Source organism: Gobio gobio (assembly GCF_949357685.1).
Source record: "Gobio gobio genome assembly, chromosome: 21".
Taxonomy (NCBI): Eukaryota; Metazoa; Chordata; class Actinopteri; order Cypriniformes; family Gobionidae; genus Gobio; species Gobio gobio.
This window is the reverse complement of record NC_137117.1, coordinates 23,684,587-23,707,926: the sequence shown is the minus strand read 5'-3', so window position 1 is coordinate 23,707,926 and position 23,340 is coordinate 23,684,587. Positions and strand designations below refer to the sequence as shown.

At 37.6% G+C, this 23,340-nt stretch overlaps 1 protein-coding gene across 2 annotated transcripts in view; it reads left to right on the top strand.

Annotated features, from left to right (window-relative positions):
* The first annotated feature begins 368 nt into the window (after window positions 1-368).
* pkig (protein kinase (cAMP-dependent, catalytic) inhibitor gamma) overlaps window positions 369-23,340 on the top strand; it is a 35,578-nt gene continuing 12,606 nt past the window's right edge. Inside the window, exon 1 of one of the 2 annotated variants that reach the window (XM_079803454.1) lies at window positions 369-552. The gene's annotated coding sequence lies outside the window, so the exon portion shown is untranslated. Of the gene's footprint in view, window positions 553-11,364; window positions 11,613-23,340 lie in introns of those variants that run through there. The other variant, XM_079803453.1, reaches the window with a different exon arrangement.

Sequence of the window (23,340 nt, the reverse complement as noted above, 5' to 3'; positions counted from 1 at the left end):
TAGCTTTCAGGTGTCATTATAGCTTAATTTGTTTATTTAGCTGACAATGGTGGCTACGTCGCCACCGTTTATAATAGAAACAATCACTGTAGTTTGTTATTTTGGAGGAAACTGTGGTTACCATGGCAAGTTTGTAAGGGTATTCAGCACGCGTAGTCACTGCTCCTGCTTGGAAACGTGCTCCTTTTCATAAATCTCTCCAATCCAAAACATGTTCAAAATGCAAATTATTCAAAGCCACAATTTTAGCATGCAAGCAGCTCCGCGTGAACAAGAGAAGTGCTGTTGTTGGTAAGAGAGCAGACGGAGTGTGATTGGCTGTCGGGTCACTCCATTTTGGAAACAGCTGTTTAAAGCCTTATCCCTCCTCCTTATTGTGTTCAATAGACTGTCAAAGGAGCGTTGGATTGGACTTGGAATCTCGGAACAGATCAATAGAAATACATTGAAACGGTGTGTGAAATGTGGGAATAGCGTTTGGAAATGAAGGGGAATCCCGACAAAGAGTAAATCTGGCGTTGTAACAAGTGGAAGAAAGTGAAGCGGATCAAGGTTAGTGTTTGTTCCAGTAATGATGGGTGATTGCAGCCGACATAGTTTCGGTAGTGTAAGAACAGGCGTTGCAAATGTAACAAAACACATACACCCATTACTTTCTTGATGTATTGTGTTAAACATATGCATAAAGATTGTGGCCAAATTGCAAGTTTTCCTGTCATTTGTGACACGTCAATTGTATAGACTTCCAAGTAGTGATGTAAGGGCTTATTTTGCTTAATTCTAACATTCATAAGTCTACAAAATATTTAAAAGAAATTGAAACGCTCCTTCATCCAAATGTATAGTTGATACTGGTTTTAGAAAATTGTCTCAGTTGTTTTTCTTTACTTGGCCATTGTTTCCCAAGTGTTCCTGCTCGCTTGTATAGGCAAAAACATTTGCCAATTTATATTCAGAGACCTTAAAGGGACAGTTCACCCTAAAATTACAATGTGCCTACCTACCATCATGTTGTTCCATCCCTCTATGACAATCAATTTCCACATTATGAAGGACAATCTGCCTGACAACATGAAGATTAGTGAATGATTACAGAATTTATATATTTTTAACTATCCCTTTATCCACAACCAGTAGGTTTTTATTTTTATTTTTTAGCAAAAACCTTTATACTATCATATTTGCAAGAGGAGGAAGTGTTCCTCATATGAGGAACTTGTCAGAGACCGCTCTCACATGCATACTAGAGATATTAAATGTTAGTTCATCCAGAAAATGAAAATTGTTATCAATAACTCATCCTCATGTTGTTCCAACTCAATAAGACTTTCGTTCATCTTCGGAACACAAATGAAGCTATTTTTATTATTCTCTCATCATTTTTATCATCATATTTCTTTTACAATGTCTATTTATACTTTTTGAAGAATACATATTGGGGTTGTGTGCAAAAGTGGTTGAAGATGAACAAAAGTCTTATGGATTTGAACAAGTAAATGATGACGGAATGCAAATTTTTGGGTGAGGTATCCCTTTAAGAGCACTTTGCATGAGTTCAGCAGTAATGTAGTAACAAAGAGATCTGCCATGCCACTTTCAGTGGTTCAATGGTATATGGACATTTTTATTATGATGGAGTGCTCTGGCGGCACACGCGTGGAAGATGTGCCAAAGACATTACACAAATCGAATGTAATCACTTTTAGTGTATGTGTGCATGCAGATGCCTGTTTACTTTGATCTGTGTATTTAATATTCAAGATGGTCATTTCTAGTTCTTTCACTTGTAAGGAATCAGTTGTGAGGTCACTACATTCATGAGATCCTTTGCCAGAACAGGAGGAGGGACCCTTGAACCCAAAGACATCATGGACTTGATTCACTGAGGCGTTTTGATGAGTCGCACATCAACAATGAACAATCCGAAGCGAAACGATCTAGAACAATCCGCCCATTGTCGCTAGCCTTTTAATTTTTCATAGTCATGTGAGCTGTGTAAATGTATCCGGACGATTCGTATGATACTAATTCTGTAGAGTGAATGTAAATATTTAATGCTGCAGTGGACGTTAGGCTGTATTCAACAGATTGATTGGTACTGTAGTGAACTTTACGATATGTAACTTAAACTGTCAGTTTGTGCTGTACAACCAAGAAATCACTGGTGTCTTTTGCTCTCATGAGTTTGGCTGCCCTACTTTCTATCTATGGCCCAACAGCTTCACTAGCAACTACTTTTGGACCTCTGAGTCAAAAGATATTATTTGAGCAAGTCATCATCCACTTGGCTTCTTCAGCTAGAGTAGGTTGATGAAATGGCAGGTACTCAAAGATGTGTTGTGACCATTATAATTTATCATTGTGATGTAGCCGAAGCATTATCCTCTGCTGGCAGCACTCGGTTCGATAAGTGCTCTCATGCTGAAAAGTTAATTTGCATGACACGTCCAGGTCAGGCTACGGCAAGAGTTTCACATCAGTACTTGAGCCATTATCATGCCACGGTATCCATTTTAGGGCGTTTGTGGTTGTTTTTGTTTTAATTTGTTTTCCTCTACTTTTATAAAGGTTTTTCTAGTTGGCCTAGCGAATAGGCTATTTAACTGTCTCACATTTAGTTGATGCATGAATTTAAATATATAAACTACTCTACTCAAAGCAGAGGCTATTTGTGGGGTCTCCCACTGAGTAGCTTTGAATTGAAACCAATGTAAATTTTTACTTGTAAGCTTGACAAAATCCATATTTGTTATTGTTACTCTGAAATAATTTGGTGTGCACAAGTGCTTTGATCGAATTGCAGTACAATGTCTTGAGGGCCTCATCAACAAGGCTGTTTATATTATAACATTATAGCTGGGAAGCAATTCTCCACTCAATTATAGCCTGCTGGGAGAGCTGTTCAGATTATTATTATTAATTATATAGAATCAACACAATTTATATAACTTCATATATTTCAGGAATTGACACAACTGTTGCTGAATGAATCAGGGTTGACACTTTCTCATATTTTTTTTATTTTTTTACTGTCCTTCCACAGTTCTCTTGATACATTTTTCCACATGAAATAATTTTTCAGTTGAGGTCCATATTAGTGTTATTTGAGTATTATTTATATACTAAAGGTTTTATCAATATTTTTTCAAATTTTATTTTTATTTTATTTTAGTTTAAGTTTAGTAATTTTATGTCTTTTATTTTATTTATTTATAATTTTTTTAGGGCTTTCACGATTCCTCGATTAAACTTAAGTACTTGAGTTTTTTTTTTTAAATACAAGAAATGACGCATTCCAAGGACGAGAATCCATGAACCGCATTATTAGACAATTTTCTAATGCTGCATGATATATGTAAGTCATTTAAGAATCAATATATAACATAATGCTGTTGTGAAATCACAAATCTAATTAAATCGCAGACTAAGTATATGCACTGCGGGTTTCAGAATGAAGCACGATGCTTTAATTATTTACATACGTGCAAGTTTTGTCTCAAGAGCGACTCTAGTGCAGTAAATGCTGCTCCACACTTACTCAGTCTCTGCATTTGCTGTTTGCTTGGGTTTCCAATAACGTGCATTTGGGAATGCAAATAAAGTCTGATGCGCTTTGTTTCATAGCCGAGTGTTGCACTTATCTTTTGCATGTTTGAAGCACGTCTCAGCAGCAGCTCGGTTAACAAACTCTGCTGCATATGCTACGAGTTGTGGTTGCTACTTGCTTATAATGTTCATCTGGGAATGCAACGTGTGCCATTTAAACAGATTTGTGACTTAAATCGCTTAAATAAACCTACGCCAGCACAGGAAAATACATCGATATGGTTCTAAATATGCAATTGTTGTTCAAAATAAAAGTTTAAACCCTCGCTGTAGCATTTTTATCATAAAGAAGTGGTCAAATATTAAAGATTAAGTGTAAGTTTGAATTAAATGTTGTTTGGCCAATATAAAACAAGGATTTGATCATGCTGTAAAGTGTAACAAACAATCACCGTGCTGTGGGCTACCTCTGCAGGCATTTGCTAAATACATAATGTACGTAAGTTGATTGTCTATATTATGTATACATTAACACATTAACAGTGTTACATTTTAGTGTTGTTCAATAAAACCCATATGATTACTTGCTTTTGATACTTTATTTGAACCAATTATTATTGCCTCATTGTTATATATGTACAACCCCAAATCAGAAAAAGTTGGGACAGTATGGAAAACGCAAAAAGAAAAAAGAAAAAAAAAGAAGTGATTTCTAAATTTACTTTGACTTGTATTTCAATGCAGACAATATGAACAAAAAATATTTCATGTTTTGTCTGGTCAACTTCATGTCATTTGTAAATATGCATCCTTTCCTGTCATTCAGACCTGCAACACATTTAAAAAAAAGTTGGGACAGTAAAGGATTGACCACTTTGTAATGTTGCCATTCCTTTTCACAACACTTAAAAGACGTTTAGGGACTGAAGACACCAAGTGATGAAGTGTTTCAGGTGTAATTTTGTCCCATTCTTCCTGCAAACAAGTCTTAAGGTGGGCAACAGTACGGGTCTTCGTTGTCTCATTTTGCGCTTCAAAATGCGCCACACATTCTCTATTGGAGACAGGTCGGGACTGCAGGCAGGCCAGTTAAGTACCCGGACCCTCTTCCTCCGCAGCCAGGACTTTGTAATGTGTGCAGAATGTGGTTTTGCATTGTCTTGTTGAAATATGCATGGACGTCCCTGGAAAAGATGTCTTCTTGAAGGCAGCATATTATGCTCCAAAATCTCTATGTACTTTTCAGCATTAATGGTGCCTTCACAGAAGGCTTTTGGACTTGTTGCTGGTAACAGTCTGGATGATCCTTTTCTTCTTTGGTCCGGAGCACACGGCGTCCATTCCTCCCAAAAAATACCTCAAATACTGATTAATCTGACCACAGTACACGTTTCCACTGTGTGATGGTCCATCCCAGATTCCTCCGAGCCCAGAGAAGTCGACGGCGCTTCTGGACACTGTTAACATAGGGCTTCCTTTTGGCACAGTACAGTTTTAACTGGCATTTGTGGATGTAACTACGTATTGTGGTACTTGACAAAGGTTTGCCAAAGTAGTCCTGAGCCCATGTGGTGATATCGCTTCTAGATGAATGACAATTCTTGATGCAGTGCCGCCTGAGGGATCGGAGATCACGGTTGTTCAGCTTAGGCTTGCGCCCTTGTCCTTTACGCACTGAAATTCCTCCAGATTCCTTGAATCTTTTAATTATGTTATGCACTGTTGAATGTGAAATATCCAAATCTCTTCCTATCTTTCTTTGAGGAACATTGTTTTTAAACATTTCAATAATTTTCTCACGTATTTGTTGGCAAACTGGCGATCCTCGGCCCATCTTTGCTCCTAAAGGATTAGACCTTTCTTGGATGCTGCTTTTGTAAAAATCATAATTACAATCACCTGTTTCAAATCACATCATTATTTAACCGTTTTATCTCATTACTAGCCCTAAATTGCTCCTGTCCCAACTTTTTTTTAAATGTGTTGCAGGTCTGAATGACAGGAAAGGATGCATATTTACAAATGACATGAAGTTGACCAGAAAAAACATGAAATATTTTGTGTTCATATTGTCTGCAATGAAATACAAGTCAAAGTAAATTTAGAAATCACTTCTTCTTCTTTCTTTTTTTGTGCGTTTTCCATACTGTCCCAACTTTTTCTGATTTGGGGTTGTATTTTAAGTAATTTGAAAAGCTATTGTTCACTTAGGTCTATATTTATTACAAAATAAACATTATCTGATCGTCAAAATAATTGCTAGTGACTGCCCTCATTTTTGTTATTCTTTTTTATTTTATTTTATTTTATTTGTTTATATATTTTATTTCAGTTTTAGTTTTTATTTATTTACCATAATTTGTGTGCTTTATTTTAGTTGTTTGCCAACATAACCTTTTTAATCGGTTGATTTTAGCTTTTATCTGATATTTCAGCATTACTTGAACTAACAAAACAGTTTTAGATAACCATAATAACCATTGTCTATATTATAGGGAATATTTTTTCCAGAAAAAGATACAGATGCCTCTCAGCTGTTCCCTCAATACATGTAATCAGCATAAGCTGAATCAATTAAATTACATGTGTATTCTTTTCTCACTGTTTTATTGTTGAAATACTGGAGCTTCTTGCTCTGGCCTTTTACTGTGCAGATTAGTTAAAATAAATTGAAATAATCAACTCATTAATTCTTATTCATGCCCTTGACAGCAGCACACAAGAGCACATTGAATTGCAAAATGTAGGTCAAGAGACTCTCATAAAGCTTTTGCCCATCTGTTTATTAATTTATTACTTTCTTTTAATGTTTGTAGAATCTGTTTCCTCCTCAATAATCTTCTTCAGTGTGTTTTTATAACACTCATGATTCTACACCTGGTCTACATATATCTCTCATCTGATAGGGAAGGCCCAACAGAGACTTTACTTTCTTAGGAAGCTGAAACATGCCCACCTCCCTCAACCTGCTGACCAATGTCTATCAGTCAGCCATAGAGAGCCTCCTGACCTTCTGCTGCCCAGTGTGGTTCAAAAGCTGCACCGAAGAGAACAGAAAGGACCTGCAGTGGGTTGTGAGGGCAGCTGAGCGAGTCATTGGTACGTCACTATACTCAGTGACATCTACACTGCTCGACTTCAAAAGAAGGCAAACTGCATTTTAAAAGACCCCACTCATCATGGACATCATCTGTTCTCCCTCTACCCTTTGGGAGAAAATACAGGCTAATAAAATCCAAAATAAACAGACTGAAAAATAGCTTCTTCCCCATGGCAGTTAAATGCTTAAACACATAATCGCCCTTCGTACATGAGACTTGTGCAATAAACCCCTAACTTAAAGTAACAAGTGCACTAACATCTCCACCCCCACCCCCACCCCCACTATATTACTATACTGCACACTATTATTTCACTCTGCACTACCTCACGGTTTCTGTCCATCTATTTATACCTTATTTTTCATTCTATATTTATGCTTGTCATGTTGTATGTGTCTTTCTGTTATACTGTTCTTTTGTTTGGATATATTCATATATTTAAATTTACACCGTATCTATCTTTTTCAATTGTCCCAGTTATTTATATACACTGACTGATTACATTTTGTTATCCTGCTAAGAGCTGCTAAATGCGTTTCGTTGTTCCTTTAACAGTGACAAATAAAGATTTATCTTATCTATCTACCAGCATTTCTGCAGTACCAGTAGTACCAAGGACCAGGGGCCTCATTTATAAACGTTGCGTATGCACAAAAGAAGGCGTACGCCGCTCTCTACGCAATAATTGGTATTTATAAAAAGCAAACTTGACGGGAAAATGTGCGGTCCATCACGCAAGCTCTGACCCAGGCGTACGCAAAAAAACGGGTGAAATGAGAAATGAGCGACACCGTCGGCAGATGGAAGAAACACGTGAAACTGTAGAACATAGTGTAAAAGAAATGGCTATACTGCCTCTCATAAATAACATGAAGACTTCACAAAGCAAGTCTTACAATTAACAGCCTACACGAACACCCGTTTGATCGATCTGCAGTGTAAAACAAACGAAAATTACAACAGAAATGCAAATTAACACATATTTGCAAAAAGAAAAGTGAAATATGTTCTGCAATAATATTGCCATGTTATGCAATTCATCCTCATAAATAATATGGTAAACAGAACGAAATAATGTAGCCTACAAAACTGATATTCTCGTCAATGCGTCTGGCAGAGCAGATATTCAGCTTGTGCTTGTGAACACTTCAGCTTGTGATTCTTATTTAGTGGGGGTCCTTTTTTAGGATTCTTTACCTAACTGAAGTCTCTGAGATCCTGACACCTTGCACTTCTGGAGACTCCAGGTAGGTTGCAGCTCTGGAAAATGGTGGCGCTGGAGACTAAAGGGTTCCTGATGGTTTCACACTTAATTCTTCACCTTAATTCTTAATTCTTTTGCAGTTAACAGGTGTCTTTTCTTCACCACCTGTTTTTGTCAGATCCTGCTGACCCAACGAGCATTTCACTGTCCAATGGTCACGCCTTAACTGCAATGTCTAGTATTGCATTAGTATTGCATCCTTCTCATGGGCATTTAATACTTTTTGACTTTTCAGCCTGAGTTAAATCTCTTTTTTGGCTCAATTTATCTGTAAAAGAAAACATGCCTAATAATTCTGCACACCTGAATATAAGGTGTTTTTCATTTCCAGCCTTCATGAACAATTATATATCACTTATACATTATTAAATACTAAATCAATAGTAGTTATTAGGATTACTGTGGTTTGGAATTGGTCAAATGTGCCTGGAAAAAAAATATGATCAGAAAATCAACGTGCCTAATAATTCTGCACTCCCTGTAGATGCAAATAGATAGATAGATAGATAGATAGATAGATAGATAGATAGATAGATAGATAGATAGATAGATAGATAGAAAACATTTACACAAAAGTTGCACGCTTGATTACTTACCTTATTGTTAATCTTCTTCCAAAACTGCAACAAAGCTCCGGATAAAAACGTAGGCAGCCTGTCAACGTCTTTCCACATCTGCAAAATTCAAATTGGCGCTGAGATGGCCGAGATACGTACAGATTCTATTGCGCATGCTCTTACAAGTGCCGCTTCTTCGTCTTTGTTTTTTCTGCACATTAGGCACGCTTTAATGCACTGCTGCCTCTCACTGGTATAGTAACGTCATTACATCCTTTGTTGCTACTTGCTTGTTTCAAGTAAGCGTCACTCAAACAATTGAGTAAACTGTTATTTTCACCCTGCAATTGACTGTAACTCAACAAAACCTAGTAAGAAGTATGTATTCTATATTAGTGAGTAAAGTTTACGAAGTATATGTGAGTCAGGAAAGCTATTCGATTTTACAGTGTAGTAAAAATGTATTCATCAGCTACGGAATCATATTTAGTTTCTTTTATTTTTGATAAAATAACGTATGACGTATGTCTCAACCATTCAGAAAACTGCAAGAAATTACATTTGCACTGAACTATTTCCCATTTCCACGTAGATAATAGGGATAGGGATTAATAGGATTCCCCAATAATTGCCGCCAGTCTCTCATCAAGAGGGGTCAGCTCCGGTGTCCCCTCTCCCCCACCCGTGGCAGACACACTCTGGCGATGGAGCGCTAGACGCTTTTTTGCCTCGACTTTGATGTCTGACCATTTTTTTTATTTCGGCCATGGTCCGAGGTTGTGAGGCTACAGCATTTAGGCGTCTGCAACCTTTTGCCACTCAAGTGCCTTTTTGGCATTAGTAATGCCCACACTGTGCCCTCCAAACAAAATTGTTCTCCTCTTTTCCACCTCGCCAGCGATAACTTCTACTTCACATTGAGTGAAGTTACGTTTTTTTTAAATTTCCTCTCTGTGTTCGCCATGATTTCGCACATTATGAATATTAACTTGTATGCGTTTCACGGACTATTTATGGGTAACTATGGGCGTGACATGAAGCCGCAAAAGCTGCGCTACATTTAGAATTGATTGTAATTTATTAAGGGAAAACTGCGTAGGATGTGCGTGCGCACGGTTTTATAAATCCGAATATTTCTGTGCGTACGCACGTCCTATGTTTCATCCGTACGCCACTTCTGACGCAAATCCTACGCAAAGTTTTATAAATGAGGCCCCAGGTATATTCTGTACGCTGATAGACACGGCTTTCACATGTTCTCGTTTGTGTTTAAGCGCTTTCTGAGCATCAAAAGCGGGGTTTTTTTGGGGAGTTTTTTGTCACAAATTATATCTGTTGAGCGCGTAATTGTTCCAACGCTAGCTGCATGCTTACGAATCCTTTCATTTTAACTAACAAAGTGTGTAAAAATGATGTACATAAGAGATTCATTGTACAATTAGGGATAGTTCACCCAAAAATTAAAATTAGCCCATAATTTACTCACCCTCAAGTCATCCTAGGTGTATATGACATTCTTCTTTCAGACGAATAAAATCGGAGTTATATTACAAAAGTCCAGGCTAATCCAAGCTTTATAATAGCAGTAATAGTGGCTCTGTTTTTGAAGTCCATAAAGTGCGTCTGTCTGTCAAATAATGTGCTCCAAGCAGCTCCGGGGTGTTAATAAAGGCCTTCTGAAGCGAATCGATGCGTTTGTGTAAGAAAAATATCCATATTTAAAACTTTATCAAGTAAACTTTCGGCCGACCGCCTTCCATGGAAAAGTGTTGAATGTTGAAAGTGAAACTCAAGATGTGTACGTGACGTCATGAGGAGCCTACCTGGTCGCGTTTGTCTTTCGATCGGCAGGGGAACTTTCAACAATTTTTCCATAAAATTGAACAGGGAAGGCGGTCGGCCGAAAGTTTACTTGATAAAGTTTTAAATATGGATATTTTTCTTTTTCAAAAACCGAGCCACTATTACTGCAATTCTAATGCTTGGATTAGCCTGGACTTTTGTAATATAACTCCCATTTTATTCGTCTGAAAGAAGAATGTCATGTACACCTAGGATGACTTGAGGGTGAGTAAATTATGGGCTAATTTTAATTTTTGGGTGAACTATCCCTTTAAGACAACTTTTTTATTATAGCGAGTTTTCGCGAGAGTGCAGAATTTCAGTGAGCTTGCGGTTTAGAGATTGACAGCCTTAGTGATTATAAAGGGAGGCTCTTCTCTTGCTTTCTGTTTATTACAAATTCACAATTTGAATACAAGTTTAGTTTTTCATGCTGCTAAGTACTCTGCAAAGTTTCTGGGTTGACAACCCTATTTGAAAGGAATCAGAAACTACGAATTATTGTCCGTGAAAACCAATGGATGAGACAAAACGGGACAATTTTTTTCATAAGTTCTTAATTGAACAGTGTTTGCTCTAGTACCGAAATTGGCAGAATTTTTCTGATCATTTTATTGGTACCGACTACTGAAAATTTTAAACCATGACAACCCTGATAATAGCAATAAATAATAATAACATACAATTAAATGCATACATTTAATTGTACACTTGGCTCAACTGCCATGGCGTTTTTGACTGGAATATCGGCTTAATCAGGTTGTAATAACTTGTATAATATAAAGTTATTATAAATATCTTGTTAACATGCTTACATCATAGAAATATGATCGAATTGCAATATTAATCTGAATTTTCATGTGCATGTAATCATGGTCAATGTGCCTTTCATGCACTTACTATGTAGGCTATGACCAAAGCCATTGGTCAGATTCATTCAAGCTGTCATTCAGCATTTGAAAGCTTCTCTCAGGATATGTTTGGCTTGTCTTCCTCTCTTCACAACTCAGAGCAAATCAAATCACTTTACGCCCACATCCTCCCTGATCTGTGGGAGAGAGGCGTGCTGCAGCTGTGTGGGATCCGTTCGCTGCGGAGAGAGAGAGAGGGAGAGAGAGAGAGACGGGAAGGAGAAAGAAAGAGGCAGACAGAAAGAGAGAGAATGAGAGGAGGCTCCCTCATAAACCCTAGGATCAGAGGACACTGCTTTCTGTTTCTCGTGTGGACTAAAATAAAACTGCCTTTATTCAGGTCCTTGGAGAGCTTTGTGGCACCATGTCATTAGCGTTCAGAGTGTGTTTGGTAAGTAATTGAAGCTGTGTGCTGTGGACTGTAAGTTTGGATAATGGTTGTTAGCTTGAAGTATTGATAATTGGAAGTGAGAAGGGGTTAAAGATGGGGCAGCAAAAAGAGGAACTGTACAGTGACAGGTGGTCTTTAAGACTTAACAGCTGTTCAGTTTCGTTTGCTGGTCCAGGACGTTTCTTTTTAATTGTTGTCTGGTTGTGGTGGCTGTGAGCGCTGGGTGGAAGATCCTGCTTGCATGTCACAAATGAATCAAAGAATATTATGCATTTCTGCTAGAGATGTTTTAACAAGAGGATGTTCTGTATTTCTTGCGCATACTTGTTTAAGTTTATCTGTTACTGTCATTTACCAGTACCATAGTTTAAATGGTATTTTATGGGTCCATTTCTGTTGTTGTTGTTGTTGTTGTTGTTGTTGTTGTTGTTGTTCGGGGCTGCCAATGAGGGCAAAATCTCCACAAACCCTGAGGTTGACCATTTAGCGATCACCTCTGTCAGTGTCATTCAAGAGCTGCTAAGTTATGCATAGTTCTCATTCAAAAACTGTGCTGAGTTCTAGAGACGGATATTAAAGGAACAGTTCACCCAAAAATGAAAATTCTGCTATCATTCACTTACCACCATGTTGTTCCAAAACTGTATGATCGTCTTTCCTGTGTGAAACCCAAGAAGAATATTGTCCATACAATTAAAGTCAATGGGGTCCAGATTCAGAATAACAATGAGAATTGTTCATTTTTGGGTCAACCTTTCGTTTAAGCTTAATAAATATGTCGGTATTCTATTATTGTCTGTCTGCACACCAGATGCTCAGTACAGTGTTTCTGGTGCTGTGTGTCCTCCACTTGCTCTCTTTCTCTCGCAGTCAGACCTCGGGTGGCAGGAGAAGGACATAAATGACAAGGACAGACGTCCCACCTGCTTCCTGTTAAGGCCATGTGTTGTTTAATGCAAGAGTAGAACTGGATGTGTGTAATGAAGTCCTGTCAAAGAGACAATATCCTGCCCTTTAGAGGGATAGTTCAGCCAAAAATGAGCATTTCATTATTTATTCTCCCTCATGTCATTCCATCCACACCAGAATGTGTTTTCCCCAAATATACAGTATATTATGTATGTTGTAGAATATTTTCTCATTGATGTTTTCACTACAATAAAAGTTCACACTGAGAATCTCAAGAACCCCTGCTGCAACTGCCATGACGTTAAACTTGCGCCATATGATACTCCAGGTGTTTGATGTTAGACGTTATGACTTCAAAACTAAGCTAAAGCGGAAGAGAATATTTTCAGTGACTTGTGTTTCAGTCTGTTCCTCAAACTTGGCAACCATTTGGCTTCAGAAGACTTTTTTTAAATGGTGCATTTATAGTTTTCTTTTGTTGTTGCTTTTGAGCTTGACAAGCCTGGTCAGTGTATGGAAAAAAAACTCTGAAATCATTTTGTCTTAATTATTATGAGAATTTTATTGTAAAATAATGTCATATCGGTTTGAAACGACAGTACATAATGACAGAACATTATTTTTGTGTGAACTGTTCTATTCCCGATTCACTTTCCTATGACTTTGTTATTGCTAAATATGATGATTAGTTGTTTATTCACATTTGAGGATCTTGTTTATCATTTAAATTTGTCCCTATACTGTTTGTGCTGTTTGTAATAGCAGGGTGCAGAGGATGGTGAGCATATTTCAGTGTGTGGCATTTGGTTTGGATAGGTACTGTAATTTGTGTGCGAACCATTCCTTTTCCAAGCAGCGTGATTATTTTTGGAAGGCGTATGACCTTTTGACTGTTTGTTGGCAAAGAGTTTTCATGTGCATAAGTGTTGTAAACCTCCAATCATCAAATGTTCTGGAACCATTTTACAGTCATTTAAGTTTTTACTTGTCCATGCAGGAGGACGCATGACTAGTATGCTATATGGCAAGCCTCCTCAAGACATTAAATGACACTTTTTGAGACTGAACAGACTGAAAATTCTACTCCATTGTAGCACTTGCAGTAAATCTTATTCATGCAATTTAAATATGCATATTAAAATGTGGTACATCACGATTGTTCAGGAGAAAACCAATGATGTTTTGCATCATTGACTTCAAACATGTCTCGATTATTAGTAAATCACTTAAATTTGATCATTTTTACTGCACAAAGCTATTGAATTAGTTCCGTTTTAGAATGCGTTTTTCCGCCTCAATTTTTGGAGCCTGACATTCCCTATACTCCCTATTCAAAAGTTCTCCTTTGTGTTCCATGGATGAGAGATTGAAATGACATGAACATGAGTAAATAATGAAAGAATTCTTGGGAGGACTAAGTTTTTAGCCTTTTCCAACATTCCCAGTCAAATAAACTCCCACTGTTTTCATCTGAAAGGCACCACCTGTTCATGACTCGGCAAAGATTCCTCCCTTCAGTCACGTTTGTCACAGTCTAATGTGTGATTCATGGGGAAATCCTAAACTCTTTTAGCACGCTTCCTCTCTCTCTCGCCTCCACGCTGCGAATTTAATTGGGGAAAGAGCCACATAAAACAATAAGTGGTAATTATGCCTCCAAACAAACAGCAGATTGATTCAGAGATCTGAGACTGTTTGGCTCAGATTTGAACTCTCTCACTTAGCAAGCCATTTTTTCCCCCCTGCTCATTTTCTGGCTGGGAGATTGACTGTGACAGCCGGCCGCAAACTGCATCATGTGCGTGAGCATATCACCAACGGTGGAAAACGTATGCCATCTTTCATTGACACACATGAGTTTTACTTCCTTAAACGTGGTCTAAAAGGAAACCCTTTAGTAGACCGGAACATGATTGCTCAATTGTGAGACATTTTCTTTTCTGCCCTCCAGAACGTAAAAAACGTCTTTTTGACCTTCTGCATTGTCAGATGAGTTTGAGTTTATTCCTGCTTATTATAGACATGAATTGTATATGAAGTCAGTAGGAAGACAAACCATAAGCTTTTTACCCTTTATCTTTATGAAGTCTGCGTCAGCTTCCGTGGTTGGTGTGTTTCTTTCAAATAATGAGGCAAATCCATCCAGGCGTCCACCCGTGCTAGGCAAATAATGTTGTGATCGTGTTGGATGTGGGTGCTGTGGAATTATTAAAGAAGGATTTGTGTCTTTGTGTGTCGGCTCTAAAGTTCAGCGGGCCCAAACTGCTGTAACATTTGACTCGGTCTCCCGGCAGTATCCTCATTATTATTTAATATTTGCTCTCATATCAAAAGGGCTGATGGGCCACACAGGGAAATGAAGCACATCAACTCCTGCATTAGTAAAGAGGTGGCGGGTTCACACCTTCATCTCCCCGAGCCTTTTTAAATGCTAACACTTCGTTTCATGAAATAACACCAAATACTCGCTCCGTTAAAGGACCCTGCGAGCTAAAAGCCTCCCGACATCAGTGCGAGAAAATGGCTTTAATCTCGATTCGGCTATCGCTTCCAAATCTTCAGTTAATTGCTTCTTAGTGGCTTCGGAAATCTCTCGGTTGTAAAGTAGCAGCCCTACGCTTAGCGGCCAGGGAGCTGAAAGGGTCTCGGTGACACGAGAGAAACTTCCTGACCGCAAATGCTCTGCATTAGCTTTGCAATTCTTGTCTTGATCCTCATGGTTGGAGTGGCAGCGGTCCCGAGGCGTTAGAGGAAGACAGATGAGAGTGAGTCACGTGTGGGTGACACCACCGTCTCATCCACAAGTAGCACGACGGTGGGCCTGGCAGTATCTCCTCATGCTCTCTCCACAGTGTTCATGCCACCTTTATGACCAATATGCCCACTACACATTTAAGAGCTATCTTGTTTGAGTTTGGCATTAAAGAGGCGCTTATAGAAATTTGTACATGAATACCGATTTTAGCGACCCGTACATCTCTTATATTTGCATTATATGGGTACTTGCCATTTTTTTTCTCTTGCATTTTTGATTTTGCTAGACACCAAAGAATTTTATGTTTTAAATTTAACATTCCCAGAAATTATGTGGATATAAATTAAGTTTAAATATTTGGCCATTATCTCATGGGATCGATAAAAAAAAAATTGCCCTAAAAAATTATATATTACTCACCAGTTGAGTCTTGAGGAGCGACTTACAAAATCCATTTTAAAATGGCCAGTCTCTTGTGGATCTTTGAATATGTTGCTAATCAAGACCCCAACAGGAAGTAAATTAGACATTTTGAAGGTTTGGGAGTTATTCAGATTTATGGTGTTAATGTGGAACTACTTTCATGTTCATGTTTAGTTTAGTCCTGCGGTGATGCCTCCACATAATAGAGATATTTTCAACATTTAATAAGCATATCATAAGTTAAATGGTTACATATTTGTATGGATTCATACATATGGGAACTGTTATGACTGAGTCAAACAAACTTGTCCTGTTGTGTGATGTGCTAAACTGAAACTACATGCCATTTTAATTGTAGGGTCATTTTCATGAGTTCATATTTATTGAGAGAATAAGTCTGACAATATCTGTCAGACAATATTTTTAAAGCTAAAATGCTATGCCATTTTACAATTTCTTTTTGGTGTTTGTTTGTTTGCTTGATGACTTACACAATTCCTGATGACCATTATTTTGCTTTAGTGTTGTTTGACAATTGAATGTTATTCACTTTTTTGAAAAATGTGATCAAAGATCCCTCCTCACATTTTAAGTGTAATGTGTAATGCACCGACAAAGTTCCCTTGCTCATAACCTTTTCCTGGCGATGCTGAATATGCGCCGGGAAATGTTACAGTATGCTGTGAAAGTGCAGCTGAAGTGCTTGGGGACCGTTAAGTTGGCATTTAAAAAGGCATGATAGCACAAAATCCTCGGTCGGTGGAAGAAGGTGACCGTTTCTGGTCCAGAGTAATATCATCAGCATGGAAATTCAGGCAATGGCTCTTTTGAAAAGCAAGGCCCTTCAAAAGGAGGAAGGATACGCAGGACGACAGCAAACAAACTTTGAATTGTAAGGTTTTTTTTTTTGTTAAAACCCATGCCAAAAAAAAAAAAAACTAAAACAATGCCCGCGCAATGGTGGCAATAGGGTGTTTTTTCCCCTTGACTGAGCAGTCACTTACGTCATGTGAACACAAAGTGTGTTCGTTCGTTCAGTTGAGCTGTGGGCCTGTGGCTCATCTGAGTAAAAATGGGAGTGCTGGTGCTGGTGCACTTATCTCAAGAGCAGCTAAATGTGCTTGCTTCTTTAGACAGGCTGGAGTCTATTCAACTTGATTAGATACAGCTCTGTGGTGTCCAGAAACTCTTCCCTGATAAAGACCGAATATGGGACATTTTTCAAGCTTTATTCCTTGGGAGCTATTATATAAGCTTTGTTCTCTTGTCCAAAACTGGAGCTTTAAACATATTATCAGCAGACTCCTTCATCTTAAAATTCCTTGCAGTCAGAGTGTGCATGTCTGTCTAATGGAAATACGAAAACAAGGTTGTGTCATTTCTATGCATAAGCTTGTCCCATTTGGGTGTTTCTAATTTGGCATTTTTCCCATAATAACCCACAGTACACAAACTAATGCTAGCAGAAATATTTCAGTCTGGCTGCCATATTTCTATCACAGATTGAGTGTGTCTTGTGGTGGTATGTGCCAAAAAGTGGCTTTTGGAATGCATTACTGTAATCTCATCTTGTTTGTTTGTTCTATCATTGGTTCATTTAGTTGTTTATTCGTTCAATTGTTTTTGTTCATTTATTTGTGCTTTTGTTTGTTAATTTGATTTAACTGTTAAATCACTATACTAGCTAATCTTTTAATTTATTGGTTTATTAATTTGTTAATTGTATTAGTTTGTTCATTGTTCAATCGTTAATTAATTTATTTGTTCATTGGTTTTGTTGCAATCCCAAAGGATCACCACAAATAAGGAGAGTGCAATATGTCAGAAGCATCGACGCCCGTGAGATATTTGCTATGCTTAACATCAATTCCAGTCTTGCGCAAGAACTCTGGTCTAACCAGGGCCGGCCCGTGGCATAGGCGGAATAGGCAAATGCTAGGGGCGCCACTCATCCATAGGGGCGCCAAAATGTATTACTGATACTATTTTATTCATATTAATTTGAAATAAGACCAAATAAAGCGCAAAAAACCGCGTCTTCCCGGTCCGCCTCATCAATCTCCCCCGCCGAGCTACTTGAAGTGCGTCAGAAATATAACGCGCGATCAGTTTAACTTATGGAATTTGTTGTGTCGCGTCGCCTCTCGCCGCATCTAATGTAGACAGGATTGCTTTCATATTTTAGGGTGCTTGCCGCTCGCTACAGGTGTAGACACGGTGAAAGTTGCCTGATTATTTATGACGGATTGCCGAATTGTAGTGTCATAAAAAACAGAAGCCCTCTGATGCAGGCAAGATAAGGGAAACACTGCAAAAATGCTTTTCTTATGTAGTATTTTTGTCTTGTTTCTAGTCTAAATATCTAAAAATTCTTAAACCAAGATGCATTTACTAGATATGTAAAATAATATTTTTTCCTAAGTGAGTTTATGCTTAAAACAAGCTAAATTATCTGCCAATGGGGTGAGAAAAATAATCTTGTTTCTGATTAAAATCTTATTTCTGTCCCAAACAGAAATAAGATAATTCTTCTCACCCCATTTGGCAGATAATTGTGCTAGTTTTAAGCTAAAACTCACTTCATTTAGATTTTTTTCCCCCAGAAAACAAGGAAAAAATTCTGTCATTTTACTAGTAAATACATCTTGATTTAAGAATTTTTTGATGTTTGGACTGGACACAAGAAAAAAAATACTAAATAAGAAGAGCATTTTTTTGCAGTGTAAAGACAGAGGTAAAGTGGTGTAATGAATGAACAGTTTATTTAAATGCATAGTAGTAAAATACTAATGTACGCTAATTAATTCCAGTTTTACCTTAAACTATATGCAAGCAGCTGTTCTGGGTTCTCCAGTGGCCACAGATAGTGTATTTTGTCCAAAAAAAAAATCATATCTAATTTTAAACGCATGTAATATCACTTTTTTAATAGCCTAATGTTTTTATTCTACAGTTGTGCAGTTTTAAGGGGACATATGGACATTAGTAATGAAGAAATTAGTAATGATATTTATATACAGGTTTATTTAAAATAGCAACATTTTATGTAAATTTCACATGAAATCTCAGTTTAATTCATGGTGAAAACATGAATGTGCATATTAGTGGAAGTTTGCTGCCATCTATTGGAAAACAAACACTTTTGCTAGTTCTCAATAGTTTGTGCATGAATGCTAGATGCAATTACTTGTTATTTGTGTTTAGGCTGTAATGTGGCGTAGGTGCTATTTTTGTATAGTTTAACTCTCATCAGCCTTTTAAATTTTTTTTATAATAATAATATAATGAACATAATGACGGGGTAGAATGGACTGGACATCATATAAAACAACAACAATAAAAATTAAAAAACATCAATGCATTAAAAAAATAAAACAGTACCAGTGTTTCCGCAACTTAGACTGAAAACATGTAGTGCTAAACCTTGATACAAGGGGCACCAAGTAAAATCTTGCCTAGGGCAGCAAATTGGTCAGGGCCGGCCCTGGGTCTAACCCATAGTTATGTATACATATCTATGGTCTGACTCGCACGTAATCTTGCGTTGTTTCCTTGTCACTTCTCGTGTTTGGTTGTGAAACGTAGTTTGCGGACAGGACAGAGTTGTCGGAGATTCTTCCTCTTGTACAGTCATGCAATGTGAAACCTCCTGTCGTGATCCATCGTGCAGTGTGAACACAGCAGCAACTGAATGCTACCCCAGATAGTCATGCAGTGTGAAAATAACAGTGATCCGACGAGTTTGAAAATCGTGCAGTCTGAACTCGGCATCACAGGCATCAGCGGCTCGTCGGCGATTCTCTCAGATCGCGCCTTTGATAATTCACACTGCGTGATTGTCACTTGCGTGAATGAGCACCGATTTTCCTATGATTTCAGGCATTTGTCGCCGATTTCAAAACCTGTCGGTGAGTCAAAATCAGGGCAAAAATCGGGAGGTGTGAACTCTGCATTAATGAGCCGTCGTAAAGTTCAACACTGGAACCGATGCGATACAAAGCTTAAAAGCGCTGAAGTACCTATTTTAAGTATTGTTTTTTTTGTTGTTAATTTGTTCTTACATGTTCACTTAGTTAATTTATTTATTATCGTCATTTTGCATCATCGGAGGATTTTTTTGGCCAGAGGCTACATACAGGAGCTAGTTCTGCATGTTGTCAACCCGCCAATAGGGGTGGGATCTCACCTGCACGGACGCTCCACTCGGGCATTAATAACGGAGCGGTGCGGAGCAAAGTGAGTGTTTCAACTTTTCAATGAATTCCTATGAAAGTTTATCTTCCATAGGCATGATCTGAAAATGCTCCAGACTGGACACGCGCCGAGAATGACTGCCGCACTTACCTCAGCTCTGCTCCGCTCTTCGCTCTCGTGATGAATGAAATCTGACTCCTGCTGCGTCTGTGACGTGACTTTCGTTCGGCTCACTCACAAGTTATTGAAAAGACGGTACCGCGGTGGGCAAGTGATAACCAATAGCCGAGGCTTTAGGAGTGGCCTTGTAGGGCACCGAAGCAAGTGCATTCTGGGAGTTGTTGTCTTTCATCCACATGAGACATACATTTTCTGTCTTTTCTCAGTCTAGAAGGCACCAAATTCAAAAATAATTTCACATTCCTACTACATAAATGACCCAGTTTAAATACACATGTATCTTCGTGCTGAAGTACCCCTTTAAGTATTGGTTTTTTTTTTGGTTAATTTGGTCTTACATGTTCATTTAGGTAATTTATTTACTTAAACTTTTATTCAATTGTCAATGTATTCATTGAATTTGTTTGTTTACTTCATTTATTCAATTCTTTCGTTAATTTGTTCATCTGAAATGTGGGGTTCAACAAACAATTTTTACAATGAAAATTTGTTATCATTTGTTCATTTATTAATTTGTTTGTTCATCCATAATCTAAATGTGAGTGTTTTTTGTGTATAAATAGGCCTACAATGTAGGTTCTAACAGTCTGAGCTCACTAGGGCTGGCCCGAATACCATTTTTGGAGCTTCGAAGCTTCATTAGTAATCAACATTGAATATTCGAATGTATCTCGAAGCAGCGCGCTTCATGCGGGCAGGGCTTATATGCGTCGAGAACGGACACTGTAGTGATACAAAACACACCGGTCTGTTACGTCCCAGTTTTGATATATATTATAGTAGTAAAAATAATTTAGTCAGTTAGAGAACAGATTAACTACAATTAAAAACTGAACGTGCAGCATGAGCCGAACGAGAGTCAGGTATCATTCAACATGAGTGCGAGGAACTGAACGACAAGAAGACAGCGGAAGATTTGGTTTCAAAGCGAAATGTAAAAGCGCCTATTTAAGGGAGTTTGTCATTGTACTGTTTGTTGTGTTTTTCATTAAGAATAATAGGCTAATGAACCCACAATACAAGAAACCCGCCCACCGTCACATCCTTAACAGGTAAAAAGGCTAATACATTTTGATTTTATTATTCTATTTTCCACAATGTCAAAGCAACGCAGCTTAACCCAAAATGCAAGCTCAGGCATGCGCTCATGCAGTTGTGGGCACTAGACAGAGAATACTCTGTTGCATGGAACGCTAAGATGAATTCAAATTCAATTCAAATTTATTTGTATAGCGCTTTTCACGATACATATCGTCTCAAAGCAGCTTCACAGAAAATGCATCTACATTACAATTTAAGATTAAGCAAATATATTAATATTATAACGAGGTTGGGTTCCTAAACGGTCCATCCTATTAAAAACTGCTAGGCTATAAAAGAATTGTAAGAAAAAAAAAAAGTATTGTATTTCGCCAGATTTTATAGTGTAAACATATGCAGGCTCAAATGAAAACCATGTCAAGGGGGATGCCAGGTGTGCGCGGAAAAAAGAAAAAAAATGTTGAATCCCAAAATTGATAATCGAATACCAACCCATCGAACGAATATCCAAATATTCTGGTCCAGCCCTAGAGCTCACAATAAAAAAAATCATAATTGTTCTTAAAATGTTAAACTTAAAAAAATCACTTTAATTTGTGCTTATGAAAGGCTTATTGGCAGATTCTGCTGCATTTTCATTATTATGCAAGTTTATTCCCTTAGGTAATGTTAGATTTATTCATTAATTTCACTGTTTGTTAGGGCTAACTGCTACCACCACCAGATAATGTGTTTTATTATACTCAGAGGCACAGAGGGTCCCATGTAGAATTGTAACAGTAGACTTGTATCCTCTGCTGGGCGTTCGGGCCTTTGTTGATAATATCAGTAAGAGCTCCCGTTACACTCTGTTCAGATGATCCCCCATTCATCGGTCGACAGCAGCAAGGATGGAGGACTATAAATGAAACCTATTTGCTTTTCAGGTGTGCTGATTCACACTGCATTCATGGCTGCAATAATAGGCTCCCATAGCCATTATATGATTAGAGCATCACAGTGACACAGAGAACAAAGAAGGTTTTTCATCCGTTATTGACTGTGCTTATGTTACAGCAGGTTTAATGAGATTAGTTTGCAATAGCTGGAAATTGGCGGCCTTTCAGTCCAGAATGTGATCCGGGTACAGATCAAGTGTCTAAAGTGAACTGGATTGAAGTTTGCATTTACATTTACATGGTTTAAGTGACCCAATTCCAAGCCTTAAGAGACCTTTGTTTTCAGACCTTTAACACTAGAACCGCCAGGGGTCATTGTATACCTAAAACTGCCAGTGGGTAGAATTTACCCATGCACATGACTACGGTTTTGATATGGCTAAAAAATGTATTATGTCACTGTATTATACCATATTATTCCACTGTCTGATGGATGTCACAAAGTGATGTAGAGTCATGAAATTATTATTTTGAGCCTTCAACTAAAAATATGTTTTTGTCCTGTTGTTTTATCAGCCTGCAATGACAACGAGAATAAGAAGAAAATAAATACATATTTGTTGGGTGGTGTAATGTTATATTAAAATGTCATTAATCACATATTAAGACAACCAATGTTATTTAAATTACTAAAATACCCTAAAAAGACAATAAAGAACAATAATAATTCACCGCACTGTAAAAAAAAGTCAGGCCTCTCCAATTTAAAATGTTCTAGTGACTGGTCACATCTAAATTTTTCAGTTGGCCAAATTGAATTTGGGAAATTCAATTTGGCCAACTGAAAAATGTTGATGTGACCAGTCACTAGAACATTTTAAATTGGAGACCTGAAATTTTTACAGTGTGCATATGTATGATCCAATGACAAATTGAAGCATAGTCTCACCTAATTAATGATTAATTTGTTTTGTTATATAATTTATAATTTGAATAAGAAAACAACACCAATACACCTGGCGAAATCATACAATTTGTTTTATTCAGATTTCATTTTTTCAGGAAATGGACAGACTTGAATAAATAGCAACACAGTAGCAAACCATACACAATACAAATTACAAAACAAAAATGTATAATATACCAAAGTTTGAACATATATGAGTAGGCTAAAACATCTTCATTTAACCATGTGTTGTGTGACTGTTTACAGTAAGCCTACACGTTGCTCAAACACAGCGTGAAAATAAAGAAATTATATAGGGGTAAATTTGACCTGCTGGTTATAAAAAACAACAACAGGGGATTGTAAATAACACAGTTTTAGTAAAAGTCAATGACTGGGAAT